General features: G+C 37.7%; 1 long non-coding RNA gene across 1 annotated transcript; it reads left to right on the top strand.

Annotated features, from left to right (window-relative positions):
• The first annotated feature begins 4,935 nt into the window (after positions 1-4,935).
• On the top strand, positions 4,936-15,549 carry LOC126832292 (uncharacterized). The gene is made up of 9 exons (XR_007684650.2): positions 4,936-5,085; positions 5,818-5,872; positions 6,112-6,561; positions 7,090-7,166; positions 9,234-9,345; positions 9,910-10,076; positions 10,498-10,619; positions 11,018-11,184; positions 11,945-15,549. It is a non-coding gene; the product is annotated as an uncharacterized LOC126832292 (long non-coding RNA).
• Positions 15,550-16,127: the final 578 nt, after the last annotated feature.

Genomic DNA, 16,127 nt, shown 5'->3' with positions numbered 1-16,127 from the left:
TTACAACAATTTCAACATAATAATCTGGTAGGATCACCAAAATAATTATATATCGACGTGTGACAAGGTGTAAGGAAAGTATGGACTTACAGTTTGAGTGACCGAAACAATTGGTGATAAAATTATTAGATTAGATTAATCTCGATTATCTATTTTTGGATTTAATCATCAATGAGCGTTGAGCAGCAGATCGGATTCAAATCCAGTGAAAATCCGACACATAAGATGGCATCGAGAGTTGATTAAAGTCTTTTCATGTTAATAATGTCTAATTAATAGTTTACATAACATTTCAGGCCTAAAGAAAGAACTGCAATAGACAGATTTAGCTCTTGCGTAATGTATGTTTAACATGTATTTTCGGACATGACCAAGGACTAGAAATTGAAAATCACCCAAACATACATTGGTGTCACTCCACTTTAAATTTATGACAAATGTGGGCGTTTGTTTTGTTGACTGCTAAACAATTTATTACATGGGGGCATCAAATTATGTCTACTACAAGCTGAAAACACTAGAACATTTGACGTCTGTTTTTACCCGAAGTCTCATAATACATGTACTTTCTCCACTTTAAATAAACGTAATTGTCACGTAGCTATTTTCTAGAATAGCCCAATCACATTAGGCAGATTACTGAACATGCCCTATAAAGAAATGTCCTTGATCCTTAGAGGAAGATGAAGTGGAATAAAATAAACACTACAAATGAACTGCTGTGGATTCGAATCAGATTCTTTCCAGATCCAGAATCTATTCTATTTGCTTCCGTAACAAAATAGAGCATGGCCGTCTTCCGTAAAATCGAGTTAGGATTTGTAAAACTGTTTGTTTGAAACATGAATCTGGAACAGTATTTGGATTCTTGACAATCAAACACGCATTATAACTTATATGAAAGATTTAGATCTGACTGTACAGTCCAGTAGCGGAAAATTTAACTGCTGCAAATTCATATCAAGATTCATGGAATCTGTTGTGATTGTCAAACGAACGCCAATTTACAACCACTGGATAAATATAGCAGCTGAGAGAGAGAGAACCACTGGATAAATATAGCAGCTGAGAGGGGGGGGGGTAACATCCACTTGACACTCGGAGAAAACCCACGAGGTTGGACAGGCGACCCTACTCCTTGTCACGTACAACCGCCGAATCGAAACCAACCAGTTGACTCAATGACAACAGATCTTATGATACAACGCGCACGTACTAATCATTTGGCTACCTAACCTCTCCCTCCCCCAAAATATAGCAGCTAAAGTTATACTGCTGGACCCGCGGCATATGCTTGCAAGCTATCTATTCCGATTCAGTGATTCCGCACTTACGGTAGTAGAAATGAAATGTCCTACTGTTCTGCTGCGACTGGTCTAATGAAGACGAGCATACGCCATACTGTGTGCCATGACGGAAATGGTGCCCGGACAGCGCTACGGCCTACTCTTATATCGAATTCCAACTGCCAAGAGATTTTTTACGTTCACCCCAATGTGTACATGGGACCTCGATTTTTTGTCTCATCGGAACGACTGGACAGCTGTTCTTATAAGGCCCTCCGCCTTGCACCACTAACAAGGGGAAGCTACCCCGGAAAATCCCGGGGAACATTCTACGCCAACACCGGGATCGAATCTGCGACCTCCAGCAGTCCAGACTAGCGAGTCAGCGTCTTCTTACTTCACTTCACCACCGTGGCTCCCTACTATAGTAGAATACAACCCTCGACTTTTATGAACCACTGGAACATTTACAGTAACCCAATTAGCACCTTCAGTCTGGAGTATTATAACACAGTAATTAATTGGAATGTGATATCTATTTGATAGCCTACATTTATCACCCAATAATACATCAGTAGATATCGCTTGTGTGATATATTTCATAATCTACTGCAATATCTCCTTAGGAGATATCGCTTTACATGAATTTGATTGGTCAGTTGAAAAGGAACTACTTTTTTTTATTTTCAAAGAACAGTTCATTTCTTATTTAAAGTAACTTTTTTTTAATTAAAAATGAACTATTGTTATTCAATTGACCTTGATGGAAACACTGGGTCAATATAAAGGACTTTGCAATGGTTGAATTGTCAAAAAATGATGTATCACTACGCCATAATGTTCAGTAAAAGTTAAATCTACAGCAAAGAATTATATTTATCTATTTGTGCATGTAAGATGGGATTGAGTGATTAATAAAATCTCCTACTCGTCTTTTTGATATAAAAAAATATCAACACTCGTTGATAAAGTAAAAAAAACCTCGACAGAGCCTCGTTTTTTGTTAGTTTATCAACTTGTGTTGAAATTTTTTTATATCAAAAAAGACTGGTAGGAGATTCTCTATATACGATGTATAAATACGAAAGAATGTGTAATTGAAGCCATACCCGCTGCACAAAGATGGACACTGAACATAGAACGCGCCTGTGCTAATCATAAAAACACGCATCACACCCTCTTCCATATTTATGTCATTTCGGGACTAACATATGATTTAATTTTATTTCAATAATTCGCTTGCGCGTAGGGTTCTTTAGCACTGGGAGGAAACCGGAGGACCCGGAGAAAACCCACGAGGCTGGACAGGCGACCCTACTCCTTGTCACGTACAACAGGGGAATCGAAACCCCGCCAGTTGACTCAATGACAGACCGTATATATGATACAGCGCGCACGTGCTAACCATTCGGCCATCCAACCCCCCTTGTGCAGGACGGAGGACGGGGCAAGGGACAGAGTCTGTTATTGGGATGAAAATCCGAGGTCCCGTACAAGTAAACGAACCCTTGACAGTTGGAATTTAATTGCTATCCGGGCAAAATATCCCTCAAAGCACACTGCATGGCGTTTTCCCGTTTTCATTATCCCGGTAGGTGCACAAAGGTAGGATGTTAAACCCTATTTCATTTCTGACATCGATTTCTATAATCCGTATAGAGCTAATTTAACAGGGGAAAACAGCTATATGTCTGTTCATATTATATCTGTTTCTTCACACCCACCATTTCTTAGCATCAATAATCCATTATTAGATTACACAATCTATCGCTTCACCAACTTCTAGCTCGCTAAAACATCGCCCTTTTTCTCGTGCAATGGATTTGTCTTGATTTTCTGTAGTATCGTTATTTACGGTGTTCCACCATTGTATAAATTACTTGACGTCTTTTTTTAGTAATTGTCTTTGGCAATCCTTCCATTCATTTATATTTTTCGGAATAGAATTTAAGTAGGAGAAAGATTGGGTTGTATTATCAGCTTTAATTAAGTTCACAAATTTGCTTTGTACCTTTGTTTAGTTTAAAATGGCTAGATCTCTTTAAATTAGGTCGAAAATAAAATTGTTCATTGCATTGGATTTAATAAGTTGGTTTGTTTTGTAGGATGACAGGGGTTTGGATGGCCGAATGGTTAGCACGTGCGCGCTGTATCATAAGGTCTGTAATTGAGTCAACTAGCGTGGTTTCTATTCCCCAGTTGTACGTGACAAGGAGTGGGGTCGTCTGCCCAACCTCGTGGGTTTTCTCCGGGTCCTCCGGTTTCTTCCCACTACTAAAGACCCCTACGCGCAAGCGAATGATTGAAATAAAATTAAACCATGCGTTAGTCCCAAAATGACCTAGTTTGTGTCGAGTATCTGTCTGTCTGTCTGTCTCTCTCTCTCTCTCTCTCTGTAGGATGACATCTCTATTTCTTGAAAATATTACGTCTGTAGATAAAACCATTGCTGAAAGATAACCCATGATGTGTTCCACTGCCGACATAGAGAGCTTCTGTAATAGATATAACACACCAAAGTCAAGGATTGATTTTAACCTAAATCTAAGAGTCTTGAGTCTAAATCAAGATTAGAATTAGCACACCGAAACCGATATTTTTCCATCAATCCTTACAATGGAATATAGAGGTACTGTGCATGTATTGGTAGCACACGTAGAAGATCTTTTGTGAATGATCTTTTATTTGCTACCCTGGAGCATATCCTAGCATTAGACCAGACACTAAAATACTCGAGCAGAAAAAGTGTTAAAACATGATAGCCGTCTGTTCGCATGATTGAAATAACATCTAGCCTTTTCCTGACAGATTTGTATCAAAGACTCCGTCCAGGGTATAATCAATAATGACATAGACACCATTGCGCAGGTTTAATGGTGATTTATTACTAATGGCCGCTTAAAATACATTGCACCTTTAACACATGCGTATTTTTGTGCATTGATTTCTTATTCTGACTTTTAAGATAAAACCTTTGCATTTGATGAAACGAAAGCCACCCAGAATATCGACACCAAACATTGGCAATCTATCCATGAATATTGAACAAAATACTTTTTGAAATGCCAAAGTTTATGCAATTGCGCTGCAAGCTGAAGAGAAATGATGTGTAAATTATTCGATTATATTAAACAGCAATTACATTTTTTGCCCATAAATAACTGTTCTCCATAACCGCTAGAAGGGATTTTTCGATTCAATTTCTTCATATGTTATTTAGGAGTTGATTATTCATTTCATTCGAATAAACTTGCTCTGTCGTAAAAAGGTTTTCAGATGTAATGAAATGAAATGGTGTTTAACGTCCTAATTTACTGCTCCGACTGGTCTATTGAAGACGGTGATACGCCATACAGTGTGCTATGAGGGAAGTTTTGCCTGGCCGATGAGCTTGCTCGGCCAACACCTGGATCGAAAACGGAACCCCAAGGTTAGCAAGGCAACGTCTTATTCACTCACTGAGCCACCCCGGCGGCGGCCAACAAACCAAAAAATAAATAAAAATGTTTTCCGTCAAACCTGATAGGTATGTTATTATTTCGATGCTTGACAGACATAACTTACGCGCTGGAAAAAAATATATTTTTACATGTCCTAAATCAGCCACCATACAACCGACCACTACTCACTCTTGTTTTGTTATTGTCAACCATCGTCTTGGATGTGAGTAGTTTTAGTTTATTGTTTGGCAACTAAGCAACTGGTCAACTGTCATTTCAGTTTGAATTTAGCCGGCTAAGAGAAGAGGTCGATTATTCTGGTTAGCTCGGTGATTGTACCCTTCCTGCAAGTCAAATAGGTATGTAAACAAGTGTATTTTAGTCTTTGGGCAAAGTTAAAAGTGGTCATAGCGCTCCAGAGGGTTTTGCTTGTTGCTATACAAAATAATTTTTGATTCGACCACGCAGATGCAACGAATGTTTTCAAATTAGAAGTTATGCAAACCTCGAGAAAAACCAAGCCATTATTGTAATAAAGACTATATTGTGACGTGCAATTTGCGAATCGTACACATTTGTAATGGTTTTCAAACCATTACAAACCTTTGTGAAAAATATCTTAGTGTTTTGATTTTTGATTTTATCATAAATATTTAAACATTTATTTCTTTGGGTAACGCGATTACGCCTCTTTCATGTATCGCCACGCCGCTTGAATCAATGACAGACCTTTCGAGTATAAATATGGGTCAACTATTTCGCCGCCTAAATCTGGATTATTTTCTGAAGACGTTCTTAGATCTAGTGAATTTGAGGGGCGTGTCTTTAACACGCGGATTCGCACAGGTGCCCCTTTTTCCTGTCTGGTACATTCGTGCGGTACAGAATTCACGAATCTGCATGGATAATAGGCCATGCGCGACCCACCCACCATCAAATTCTGCGTATCCACAATTTCAGAATAACTACCGACCCCCCTAACTTAGAAACAGGCAATGCTTATCTCCTAAATGAATGTTACAATATAGCACTTCCTTTTGTAATCTGTAAAAATTTGTGTTTTAATCATATTTCTTTTTTTCCCTCTACAGACATATCTATCGACAGCATCTGGTCAAATGGACGAATTGTGGCGGCTGTTTCAAGGTAAGTCTCATCAGTTATTGTAAATTCGAGAACGTCACTTCCTGGAGAAAAATAGTACTGAGCGTCTACTACGACTACGCCATAATCTACAATGAAAATAATGGGGCTTGGTTTACCAATCTAATACACTTTTTTTCTAATCAAAACAAACTTACAAAAAATTCGGCTCTATGTTAACAAAGAAAATGTAATTAATTGTGCACTATAGTGCTTCTTTAATTGGCTCTTGTTTGTTACAGTTTATCTAATGGAAGCAAGAAGTATCATAATACACGTTATATTATTTATCTTACTCTAGGCTTTTATCATGATATTCCCAGGGTCGATCATTTATTATCCAGTTTGTACAGTAATTTATTTTCTAAATATCCTGTATATACGATACTTCTGATATACATGATATTTGCTTAAGTAGATCTAAGTTTTACAAGTATGACATCAACACTCTGGGCCCATCTCTTTTATTAACACCATATTAACCTACCTGTCTTTACCTCTCTGTTAGGGATAAGATGTCATATTCAGTAATTCTGATCTTCTTTTTGATTTCGTTTGACGTAATCTTAACTTATATTCCTAATTTCTCTTGAGGGCCTAGTAAGATAATCGGGTGGACGCAATATAACGTGTTTCTATGGTAAGCTTAGATGTATAGGTGATAGATGATTGTACAGAATATACAAATACAGGTTAGTTAACTAATATTATTGACAACATATAATACGTGCTATCTGTTTTCTTTTCCAAATATATATCGACCCTTTTTCACCAACGCCTATTAAAGTCTTTAAGTCTACTGTCCGAGAAATAGTCCGCTTCCGTCACTACCCCGACAGAACCCCCCGGCCACAACATGTTATTCTTCCCTCGCTACCCCCAACCACACAGTTGCTACCCTGACAATCCCCCGACCACACGTTTTACTTCAGTTGCTACCCTGACAAAATTCCCCGACCACACAGTTGCTACCCCGACAGAATCCCCCGACCACACGTTTTACTTCAGTTGCTACCCGAACAGAATCAACCAACCACACATTGATCATTTTCCCTAATCCTGGTTTTCGAGACACAGAATGAAGAGTTCAGAGTCGACAGAGTTGAAAATCACTAGCTACTTTGGCAAAGACACTGTCCGAATACACACAACACACAAACATATCAAAATACGTCTTAGACATTTTTAACACGACCATTCATTTTATATTTTTATTCCAGGACCAGGGCAGGTAGATATGTTTAAAAGGGATGGACAATGGAGATGGCAGTTGATGGTTAAAACAGCATTGACAGGGGTAAGTAGTCCAGAGAATGTTTACGTTTTGTTTATGTATGTATTTAACCATAGAAAAAATAAAAATGATAGTTAACATGAAACATTGAACCTGACGAAATGTTACTCAGTACTCGTCACATTTTCTAAATGGTCGAGCCATCAATTGTATCCAAATAGTTTTCATATATCTTGAAGGACTAATTTGCAGTAATATTTGTTTGTCGTCGGGTAGTGATAAATAGTTTGTGAGATATAACATTTCGGTTTCTAAAACTAGAACACAAAAAATATCTTCAAATCTATTTTTTTTTTTTTTAAATTACAAATCGTTTACAAGGGTCTTAACGGGCTAATCCCGATAATTTTTGGGAGAATAAAACTGTGTAATTTTGTTTTAAAATCCCTTAAAATCCTCTACCTAAGGGCCGAGCAACTAACTCAATATTTGTGATAAGTTTTCAAATAACTGAAACCCGTCAGGCTTCATCTGGAAATGGAGACTGGTGTCCCAAGTTGTATTATACGGTGTCTAGATAAAACCAGACATTTTTTGTATAAAAATAATGTGTAGGTGACATTTGCCTTTCGTTATCAAGTACAGCATTTGGTTCATTCACTGTATAGAGTTCTAAAGGAACGGGAATCGATTATGAGGTCTCCAAACGAAACAATAGACCCGAAATCTTAAAAGGGTTACGTGTCCGGATAAGCAGTTTTGACGGTCACGTCCAAACGACTCAAAATTTTGAGCTGAAATTTTGAGATACGGTCAATACACCATTCCTCTATATTTTGGATCTTAAATTTCATGCATACTCAGACTTCTATTTTTGATACTCTGTTCAAATAAGGGATAGTCCCTTTAAGATATGTAGACCCTAACTTTAAAAGATAAACAAAAGTAAAATGATTATAAAATCTAGTTACATTTATTATTATAAAAGAAAACCAACAAATTTGACCCAAGTGTTCCTTTACGTTTGAGATAAAGCTTGGTAAAACACCAACAAACCTTGGTATGAAATATGAAATAAAATTAAAATGAAATTGGGGTAAAACCGACTGGGATAATGAAGACGATAAGGAATACAGTCACTTATTAAGCTAGTTGAGTATCACACACATATAAAGTGGGTGATATTATGTGATTTTGATTATAAATTTTTCTGGGAGTTGGAACTACATTATAATTGCCAGCAAAATACCCTAAGGTGTGGAAGCGTGCATGCTTAAGCTATAATAGTTTGTCCGAATTTATCGACAAATATTGACTGAAAATTGTTTCCAGATAAAGATAGTTTTGCCCGATACCAGTTTGATTCGAAAAAGTAGGACGCTAAACACCATTTCTTTTTATTTGGCCCAAGATCTCATCTTCGGAAAGGCACCTTCCCTCTCTCCGTCAGAATATGCTTATGGTTATATCAAAAAGTGTTCCCCACACACACACAAACGGCGATAGTATATGCATTTATTGATTTGTTGGTTTTAATATAAAGATTGCGTGGTCAGACACCATTTAGCATGAGCATGTTGCATAGGTTGTACTTCATTTTGCCTTAGTGTTCATTTCAGCGGTACTTAAAGACACAATCAATGCGTGATATCCAAACAGGATTGATTGATCTCCCAGAATTTTGACTAAAGAATGCAGGAATGTTCAAATAGGATAGGACATATGTTGTCCAAAAAAGAGGGAAAATTTAAAACATTTTTCGTTGCTTGTCTCAAAGTAATTTAACCAAATCTGTTAGGATGTTTTTGATTGGTACTTGTGTGAAAATTTGCTGTCAAAGAAAGTTGCTCTTGTCAAAGAAGCTTTAAATATTTAAAACTCCTGAAATAGATACATTATTAGATTGGGGTGTGATATTATTATGTATTACACAATATAATGTGTTACTGAGACGCTTTTCTGAGCGGACGGTAAAGCTGTATGTATATAGGCGTTTTTTGCCGTGACATTATTGTACTATAGATGATGTGAAGTTACCATATATTTATCGGATAAACTGTGTTGACCAGACATTTATTAGTGGATTTAATGAAACTTTGCAACATTTTATTGTTAACAAAATCTTTACAGGTGTGTACTGAAGGATTGATGGAGACTAAGACAGTTTTGCAGATCAACGACTTTTCATGGTCCTTCAACATGGATAAGGTAGCGGCGGAGGATGTACACCAGATAGACTGTGGTATGTTCGGTAGATTTGACTCAAAAAGAGAGTACAGCTTTTATAATTGATTTTACTTGAGGGTGGTCGCGGATTGCATCACAGCGGCTCTTAATTTGAGGTTCAGCTGAACAGTCTAATTCAGATCAATTTAGTTCAGTGGCGATTATGTTAATTTCGCTTCCATTCAAGATATTTTGTCACTGCACATGTATTAATTGCCTTCCCCCCTTAAGTTTGTTTGTTCAGGCCTGGAGATCTTGCGTTCGATCCCTGCATTGGCCGAGAAAGTTCATCTAGATTTTCCGGCGTGGTTTCCCCCTTGCCAGTGATGCAGGACGGAGGGCCTGACAAGGACAGTTGTCTAGTCGTTCGGATGGGACGAAAAACCGAGGTCCCGTGTACATGTTGGCGTGCACGTAAAAGATCCCTTGGCAGTTGGAATTCTATATAAAAGTGGGCCGTAGCGCCGCTACCCGGCAAAATGTCCCGTATAACATATTGTATGGCGTATGCCCGTCTTCATTAGCCCAGTTTAGGAGCAGAACAGTAATACGTTAAACCCCATTTCGTTTGTTTTTTCAGTACTAAGCCTGGTGGCCGTACAGAATGGTGGATACAGATTGGTGGAAACAGATTGATGAATGCAGACATTTCAGCGGTGGAGGAGGTACCTACAGAGTGGTAGATGCAAGCATTGCAGTGGCGGTGAAGGAGTTTCAAGAGATTAGTGATGGGTGCGATTTTCAATGGTGAGTACATCATTTATGACTGTTCGGTTTATTCTGACGACCCCTTTAAGAGACAAAACCCATTTTTCTTTTCTTTTAACGGCCTTCAAGATTTATAGGAAGAACTGATATGTTAGTTGGTGTCTTATTCTAGATTCTCCAAATAAAATTGACCAGCCTATTTTGAGCCTCGCAAAGGGTAGATATCTACGTTTGTTACTTCTACGCATATTTGGCGTGAGCATGTTGCAGGGGTGTGCTTCTTTGTATCGTCAAATAATCGAAGCATGTTTGATTTGTCCTCCAGAATCATTTGGTAGTAACACTATGTGATTGCTATTTATCATCCAAATTTGCTGAAATAAATTTGATCTTGCCATTAATTTAGCTTTCATGGAAAATATTGTCATTGAACATGTACTACAATGTAATTGCTTTTCAGCACCTAGCCTGGTGGAGTTACATATTGATAACTGCCGATTGATAGACACAGAATAGATGATGCAGAATGGCGGACACAGATGGATGGATGCAGGCAAGGCAGCGGTGGAGGATGTGCACAAGGTTTGTGATGGTCTATGTGAACTATTTTGATCAAACGGAGAGCACAGTTTTTATGAATGATTTACTTGAGGGTGGATCAGCTGAACAGTCCAGTTCAATTTAGTTCAGTGGGGATTAAGTTATATCGCTTCCATTCAAGATATTTTGTCATTGCACATGTACTAATTGCCTTCCCCCCTTAAGTTTCTTTTTTCAGGCCTGGAGGTCGGGCGTTCGATCCCTGCATTAGCCGAGAATGTTCATCTTGGCAGTTGGAATTCGATATAAGAGTAGGCCATAGCGGCGCTGCCCAGGCGAAATTTCCCTTATAACACACTGTATGGCGTATGCCCGTCTTCATTAGCCCAGTTTAGGAGCAGAACAGTAGGACGTTAAACCCATTTCATTTGTTTTTTCAGTACTAAGCCTGGCGGCGCTACAGAATGGTGGACACAGATTGGTGGAAACAGATTGATGAATGCAGACATTTCAGTGGTGAAGGAGGTACATATAGAGTGGTAGATGCAAGCATTGCAGTGGCGGTGAAGGAGTTTCAAGAGATAAGTGATGGGTGCGATTATTAATGGTGAGTACATCATTTATGACTGTTCGGGTTTACTGACGACCCCTTTTCAGCAATACTAGTGCATCTTAAGAGACAAAACGCATTTTTCTTCATTTAAAGGATGAACTAATTTGTTAGCCGGCACCTTATTCTAGTCTCCCCAAATAAAATTGACCAGACTTTTTTTTTAACTTCGCTAAGGCTAGATATAGACGTTCGTTACTTCTAAGCATTAGATGAGTTTCAATCAAATTTGGCGTGAGCATGTTGCATCGGTTGTGCTTCTTTGTATCGTCAAATAATCGAAGCATGTTTGATTTCAACTCCAAAATCAGTTGATAGTAACATTATGTGATTTGTATGTATCATCCAAATTTGCTGAAACAAATTTGATCTTGTTATAAAAGCTATAGATATTTCATACTCCTAAAATGATTCTACCAATAGATTGGTTTATTGGTTTTAGGGGGTTGGATGGCTGAATGGTTAGCACGTGCGCGCTGTATCATAGTCTGTCATTGAGTCAACTGGCGGGGTTTCGATTCCCCGGTTGTACGTGACAAGGAGTAGGGTCGCCTGTCCAACCTCGTGGGTTTTCTCAGGGTCCTCTAGTTTCCTCCCACTGCTAAAGACCCCTATGCGCAAGCGAATAATGGAAATAAAGTTGAACCATATGTTAGTCCCGAAATGACCTAGTATGTGTCGAGTGGACGTTAAACCCCATTTCTCTCTCTCTTATTGGTTTTAACAAAAGTCTTGAAACAGTTATTAATCTTTACAGGTGTGTGAAGGATGGATAGAATTGGAGACAAGCAATTAAAAAGATCAAAGACTGTTCACGGATTTTCAGCATGGATATGTTAGATTGGCAATAACAGGTTAATTATAGTAATGAATCACGTTTCATCATTGGCTTTTATTGAAGGTTGGAGGGTTAAAAAAACGGGGGAACCAACTCAAATGTTATCAGACGGTTTTTATAACTGTTTTCAGAAGAACACAGGAACGGTCCTATCGGGGACTTATGTTCACTTTCCTGTGAAAAATATTGCTTGTACATAGAAAACATGACGTTCTTAGTATAACATTCAGCTGTGAGTTCAATTTTTGTGTCCGGCGAGTGCGTTTTTGTCAATTCGATCTGCATTTTGCGTTTTTCTTCATATCTACTCTCGAAAGCCCATAACTAATCTTTGGATATGGAACTCGGATACACGTCGTCATCTCTAGTTTATCTCTAAGCAGGGAGTTTTAGAGTTTGTTTTTTGTTGATAGTTCGTCAGGTGGTGTGGCATTGTTAGGTTTAATTGTGGTTTGATTTACTTCTTAGAGATTTCTAGAGATCACCATTTGCCTCTTGACTTAGAGGTTATTGGTGTTCGTTCCTGGAAGTCATTTCCCCGTTTGCCTCTTTCCAGAGACAAACAGTTCTCATTATAGCCGCCAATAGTTTCACGTTCCGTGTTTTGTCCGGCGTGTGCGTTTTTCGTTTGGTTATGTTGGCCAGTGGGGCGAGTGTGTTTGCGTTTTTCTTCATATCTATTCTCGTCAGTCTATACCTAATCTTTGAATATGGATCCCGGATACACTTTCTCATCTCTAGTTGATCTCTAAGCAGGGAGTTGGTCTGTTAGGATTGTGGTTTGTTTTACTTTTTAGAGATTTCTAGAGACAATTCGTTCTCGGTATAGCCGTTAGTTTTCTTTCGCTTGTCCACCGAGTGTGTTTTTCTTTTGAACGTCGATTGCGTTTTTCTATATCTATTGTCATCTTTGGATATGGACCTCGGACACACCTTGTCTCTAGTTGATCTCTATGAAGGGAGTTTTATAATTTGCTTATCACTGGTTGTTTTCAGTTTGGGAAAACCTATCCGTTAAGGGGTGAGGCATCATTGATTTGTTGGAATTTTCAGTGTTTTGATTTACTACTCAGAGATTTCTAGAGATTTCGCCATTTGCCACGTCTTAGTGGCTATTGGCGTTTGTGTTGCGTTTGCGTTTTACTCCCACCTCTCCTCTTTTCTCTAGGGGTGAGTTGTAGAATTTGCGGGATTTATTTTGGTGGTTCTGTCCGGGTTAGAGATCAACAACTGTCATAGCCCATCTACCAAGCTAAATAAATTAATCAAGCAGAAGGATTCAGGCCACTGGTGGTCTACGCTGGCACACATCAAATATTTGGGACCATTTCTTCGTGGATTTAAGCCAACACCTTCTCTAAAAGCCAATGTATCTAAATCAAGTCACTTATAAATTAAATAATTCGTTATTGGATGATCAATAACCACTTCTATTAATAAACCTGTTATTGCTGAGGTATCATTTTTCCTTATGAAAAATTTAGAAACATTTAGGGTTAAGCTAACATTTTGTCCATTATTAGCTTAAATAATTTTAAATTAAATGAATGTTTAGTTGTATTTTAATGTATTGTGGTCAAAATTGAGAAAACACTTCTGTTTGATCGTAACAAGTTGGAAAATCCTACCTCCCCCGTATTAATAGTGAGTTAATTTTGGGTAGCCGGCTCTAAATACTGACCACTATGTCACCCGATCAAATATTAATACTACCTAGAAAGGGACAAGAACGAAATAAATCGGTCTATAAGTAGGTAAACTGCAACCCGTTTTTACTGTTAGATAAATTTATGACCTTCTAGGCGGATATAAACGGGTGTATATGTACATTTTTGTTTCAATATTTTCGATATAAATATCCACGTTTATATTATTGTCAGCAGTCTTGGGTAACTACGCTCTAAGGGCGTATAATCGGGTCGAAATTCAAAATTATGTACTTTGATTATGCCGATGTTATATGGGACCGGTGCACTGACTACTTATGTAATAATCTCGAATACCTTCAACTTGACGCACTACGCACTATCTGCGGGGCAGTTAAGGGTACTAGCCATGCTTCACTCTACGAAGAAACTGGGTTTATTCCACTCAAAGAAATACGAAATCGACATAAATTAAAACTAATTTACAAAATCATCAATAACCTGACCCCTCCTTATCTTTAAAATCTCATAAACCTTGAATCTACAAACAAATATTTCCTTCGAAATAAAGACAAATTAAATGACATTCGATGTCGTACTAAAAGTTTTGCTAAATCATTTATCACATCCAATATAAGAGAGTGGAATAAACTCAGTACCCCTGCAAGGAATTCTAGAACTCTGATGAAAATGTTCTCCGATCATCTATCCAAATCTGATATCAAAGTTCCTTCATTTTATTATAACAGTCAGCGAAAGCCTCAAATAACTCATTGTAAATTACGACTTCGATGCTCTGACCTGCATGGTCACAAATTCCTAAGACATGTTGCCGACAGTCCCGCATGCCTCTGCGGTCATATATTTGAAGATCCCGATCGTTACATTCTGCGATGTTCCTTACATTCAAAAGTACGAACAGAAACCATAGGCAAATTACAACATGATTTTAAAAATATAAACGGTCTTTTATTCGGTTCCACAATCTACAGTCTTGATGTTAACAATAATATTTTTAATCAGGTCCACAAGTTTATAGATATGTCAAACAGATTTTAATCTTGATCAAATAATACTTTATCGTCTATTGTATGTATAATTTTGGCTTGCCTCTCTAATGTTGCCTATTATTAGAAAGATCTTACTATGCTTGTATATGTATAATTATTGACTACTATATATACTGTACATTTCACCCAGTTTATATTTATACTCTTCAAAAAAGTAGGGATTATTGAAATGCAAATACCTATGCAGGTTGCGATATGATAAATAGTCATGGACATTTGACAAGCTTTGAGAGTATGTTCACAGATGAAGAACTTATCGCCCCAACAGAACCACTGAGCTGCACATGCGACACGCAAACGCGCCATAGACGTGGGAGTGGTTCATTGTCAAATTTGACACTTCAAGGAAGGGTTGATGAAAACTGCCGCGTGCTGGTTTATATATCCATGTTTGCTTTCCTATTGGTTCTTGCATAAGATTTGCTGTTTATCGTATCTTTGCTTTAGTGTGTTACGTTTAATTTGTTCGGGAGACGTGTTCGTCAACGTCAACCGACAATACTGCAAGAATTGGCCGTGGCACTGCAAGAGGAGTGGGTCAGATTGCCCAAAATCGTGATTGGACGGTTGATAAGGAGCATGCCACGACGAATTGCTGAATGTCTGAGGATTGGTGGAGCAATTACTCATTATTAAGACAAAAATCAAAAACGTCCATTTTCACTTTTGACGGTGTATCTCTTTGCGAGTGAAATGGGGCCGTCAGATAAGCCGCCCATACGAACTGTTCATATGTAGGCAATTGGTCTGTTATTAACATACACTGGTTACCTCTATTAAAAACAGCAGTGCATTTCCGCAGTTTTGTATTGTTTCTGAATGTCTTCTACTTTTTTTAAGAGTATAAATAATATGTATGTGCTTGCCATTTTAACTATGTATACACACCCTTTTTGCATTAATGATATATATATATTTACAGATTATTTAGCGAGAGGGGTTTTACATAGGCTAGGCCTGTTCCCCAATTCCATTCAGACAACCTGAATAAAAATATTGTTTTAAAAAAAAAGAAAATTCAACATTTTCCATTTCCTAGATAAGGGTCCTAAAACTTTAAGAGATTCTAAATCAGATGAGATGTTACCTTTCTATATTTCAAATAAAATTAGACTAATTATTATGCATTTTGGAAACATTATTTAGTTTTTTATGCGCCCAATGGGATCATATAACAATTATTTCCAAATTTCGACACCAGTATGATTTTGTGGTGAGGGGGAAATGTTGTTTTGATTTATATTTGTATTTCCCTGTCTTGGAGTATTATCACCAAAAAGTGGTTTCTTTTGTATTATATATAAACAAAAATCTTATGTTAAATTGGACAAATTAATTATTTAGTATTTTGATACGCCCATATTAAACATTATTTAGGGTTTTTTT

Source organism: Patella vulgata, chromosome 9 (assembly GCF_932274485.2).
Source record: "Patella vulgata chromosome 9, xgPatVulg1.2, whole genome shotgun sequence".
NCBI lineage: Eukaryota > Metazoa > Mollusca > Gastropoda > Patellidae > Patella > Patella vulgata.
This window is presented reverse-complemented; position numbering and strand designations above follow the sequence as displayed.